This window comes from Fukomys damarensis, unplaced genomic scaffold (genome assembly GCF_012274545.1).
Source record: "Fukomys damarensis isolate Sample0158 unplaced genomic scaffold, DMR_v1.0_HiC HiC_scaffold_37, whole genome shotgun sequence".
In the NCBI taxonomy this organism is placed as follows: domain Eukaryota; kingdom Metazoa; phylum Chordata; class Mammalia; order Rodentia; family Bathyergidae; genus Fukomys; species Fukomys damarensis.
Window position 1 is genome coordinate 60,674,712 of NW_022900949.1, and position 3,889 is coordinate 60,678,600.

The 3,889-nt window shown below is 46.0% G+C and overlaps 1 protein-coding gene across 1 annotated transcript in view; it reads left to right on the plus strand.

The window, feature by feature from the left end:
* Rarres1 (retinoic acid receptor responder 1) overlaps window positions 1-3,889 on the plus strand; it is a gene marked incomplete at its 5' end in the record, with an annotated part of 27,107 nt that overhangs the window by 9,096 nt on the left and 14,122 nt on the right. The gene's annotated exons all lie outside the window — the stretch shown is intronic.

A 3,889-nucleotide genomic window follows, 5' to 3' on the forward strand; every position in this document is an offset into this window, starting at 1 on the left:
TGTGTGTGTGTGTGTGTGTGTGTGTGTGTGTGTGTGTTCCCTTTTGTGCTCCCTCCCACCTACCCATCTTCACCCCTGGCAAACACTATAAAATGTGTGCTGCATATTCTCCCCTTTATAAATATGCTTATGAGACAGTATTAGTTTTATGTGCCTGTCTTTATTTTGTAAATTTTTGTTAATGGCACTGATAGTGCATTTTGTCTGTTTTCACTTAGTGTTTTTGGAATCTATCCACTTAGCTGCTGTACACCTGAACTCTCAGCTCTGCCTTCTGTATGGTGCTCCATGATATCCATCTCCATTTTACCAGGGCACACGCCACATTGCCTCCGACGTCCACCGCCATACACAACAGCCCGTGACCCTCTTCACAGGAGTCAGTCCCCTTATAGACCTGCACCACAATTTCACTGGGACACAAACCCAGAGCAGGATTTCCAGATCACAGGGCATGCCTGTATACGCTTGGCTTGCCCACTTATGCAAAGCACCACAGCCAGGCTGCACTGAGCTCGTCTCCACAGTCCGCTAACAGCAGTCTTAATGCCCAAACCCTGGCCAACAACTGGCTTGTCCACTTTGTAGCTGATTACCCGTCTGATAGTTATTCCATTTCTTTAATTTGCATTTTTCTAATTTCCGATGAACTTGAACAGGTCTTGACAGCTTTGTTAGAATACTTAATTCATGAAAAGCACATAGGGCAGGACTCAGCCTTGACCTGGGAGGATATCTGTTGGTATTCTACAAACACAAGCATCTTTTAAATGTCTCTTGATGTTAATGTTGTCTTGATATAAAGAAAAATGCTGCATTTATAATCACCCACAACTTAACAATGGGGATAAGTTTTGAGTCCTGGATTGTCAGGCAATTTCTTCGTGTGAACATCATATTCTTATACAAACCCAGATGGTACAGGTAGTAGGTCAATCATTCAGTGTGGCCTTCTGATGCAATCGAGGTGCATTAGCATGAGGTGCGTGAGGCTGTGATTATGACAGAGCATCCTGTTTTAACGTAAACATTTTTATAAGTAAAAAGAGTACAGTGTAAAGCAGTAAGTGGATAGTGAACATATACCTAAGTGGTAACAGCCATTTATCATCAAGTGGCACTTACTACACTTAATTGTATGTGTTATGGCTCTATATGCCTAGTAGTGCAGTAGGTCTGTTTACACCAGTGTCACCACAGACACCCGAGTAAGCTGTTACGACAGCTATGATGTCCATGAGTGACCAGAATATTTGAGCTCCATTATGATCGCCTGGCACATCATATGTGATTATTGACCACAGCTCTGCCATGCCGAGCAGGACTGTACATAACTTCATTGTTCTCTCCTTTAACAGGACTGCCATCTATCTGCCACATACTTCTGTCCATTTACATAGTCCCCATTTGGCTCAGATCCCCGCTTACCTCCCCACTCACCTAACCTCCTGCTCTCTCTATTCCCTCTGGACACCTCTGCACTCCAGCAGCACTTAGCCATGCTCCAGCGAGAGAATCTATTCAAGATCCCCTCTTCCAGTCCAGGGCTCCTCTTCCCCTCCGGACAGGATGCCTGGCCCACCTGATCAGCCCCTCCCTGACTGCCGGTTCATCTCTGCTCTCTAACTTCCCTCAGAGCCTTCAGCCCCCCATTCCTTCTGTGTGGAATATTTGCCAGTTTTTCTCCCTACCCCCAGTCAATTCCTTCTTAATCTTTCGAGATTAGCTCAAATGTCACTTCCCTGATCCCCAGACTAGATAACTTCTCTAGTTACACTCTTATAGCTCATAGATTAATCATAATCAAGTGACTCTACAGTGACCTATTTAATGTCCTTCTCCCTAGATTGCCAGGGGACATGGTTTTGCCAGGTTTTTGTTGTTGCTGGTTTTTTTTGCCAGTGTTTTTTTTTTTTGCTCACTATATTTCCTGCACCTAGTGTGATGCTTGGAATAGAGTAGACACTTAATGAGTCCTGGAGTGGATGTTGTTGAACAGCAATACCTCCTTATAATAGAATATTTTGAATTAGTGACAAAGTTCATCACGATCCTAAACCTAGGGAGTAGGAGATACTGTATCTAGCCGAAGGTGGCACTGGTCCTCCCAGACCCATGCTGGGACAGCTTATCTCACCAGAACCAGCAAAGCATCACAGGAACTTGTGACTCAGAGGAAGGGAGAGGAGAGGCCTTTGGGGGAGATCAAAGGATAGTGTATTAATACATGATAAAGTACAACCAAAAATGTAAGCAGCCTATTTTGGATGAAATGTAGACACTCTTAAGAGTGCCTAGTTAAAATGAAATAAGGAAATCAAATTAGCCAAGAAAATAACTTCAAAGGATAGACTTCAGTGACTCAGCTCAGAGCCCTGGTTAGTCAGGTTCTATTTCTTTCCCTACAAAGAATAGTTACTGGGACCTCACTTTGCCTCCTTGTTTCCAAACAGCTGATCCAGAATAACATCTTAAGTCCACTATTGAAAATATGCACAATTATATTAAGAATAAGGAAGGATTTTGTGAATGCTTCTGCATAGGAAGTAAGCCTGCCAGATCCAGCACCGACACGGGGTTGGTGTCCCTCGGGACTCCTCTTCTCCATGTGTCCCCTGGGGGCTGGCCTCCATTTCAACAGCTCCCATGACTTCTGCTGCTGAACTTGCGTATGCGTCTCAAGTGTACCAGGCACCAGAACTGAACCCGTCCCTCTCCGCTTTGTCTTATTTTCTTAAAAGGCCTCCCCAATCTTTCCACCCCTTGCGTCATAGAAACCTGACTCCCACGTAGGTCACACTCAAGAGCCCCTGAGTGAACATGCAGAGCTACCAGGCCCTCCAGTGCCCACGCAGTGGGCAGAGAGCCCCGGGGCTCAAGGCTCAGAACCTGCTGGGGCAAGCGGCAGTGCCGCCTCCTCTGAGTATTCACTGTTGGTGGGATCAGGGCTGCTGGCGGTGTCAGAGGGAGCAAGACGCCCATTCTGTGTTCCTCTCATGTGGGCAGGCAGTGACGACCCTGAACTTCGAGAATGTTCTGAGAGCAAGCCTGGGACTCTTGTTCATCCACTATCACACTTGCTTCATTTATACTTTCATTCTTTTTTTAATCTAGTGTTGCAGAAGCAAACCATATTTAAACAACTGTTATAGTTTGGATCTCGAATGTCGCAAAGGCTTGGTTCCTTTTCTGTGGTAGTACTGGGAGGTGGCTGGACCTAAGTGGGACGAAGTTAGGCCACTGGCAGGGTGTTCCTGACAGAGATACTGGGACCGGGCCTCTCCCCTCTCTGCTTCCCAGCTGCCATGGAGAGAAGACTTCTTCACCACGTGCTCTCCTCCCCAAGGTGCTCCTCCCCCAGGCCTACAGGGCCAAGTGACTGTGGACTGAAACCTCTGAAACCATGAGCCAAAATAAACCTTTCTTCCTTTCAAGGTATTTATCTCAGGTATTTGGCAGTGACGGAAGCTGAGTAACACAAAAACCCTCATGGGAGTCCACATTATCATCCTCCTATCCTTTGTCCTTGAACTTGGACCAGACTCTCGGTTTGCAGCACAGTTCCTCCCTCCCTTAGGGCTATAGGTTTTCATAATAAAAAGAATGAAATACATTAACTTTTGGACTGACCAGGTATTGTCCTAAGCCCTGGTTATGACAGCCTAACTCTTTACAACACCCTACATTCTGTAGTTATGTTCAGCGCGGCTCCCACAAATTTTGGAATTAAGTTCCAAGTCCTCTCCTAACAAATGAAACTTTCCAAGACCTGTATGCAAATTCTACCTCATGGCTACTTTTAGGGGTGTCCTTTGCTTTTAGGCCTTGTCCCAACCTGAGATCTGGGTGTGGCTGGCTGGCTTCTCTCTCTCTCTTCCCCTCTCTCCCT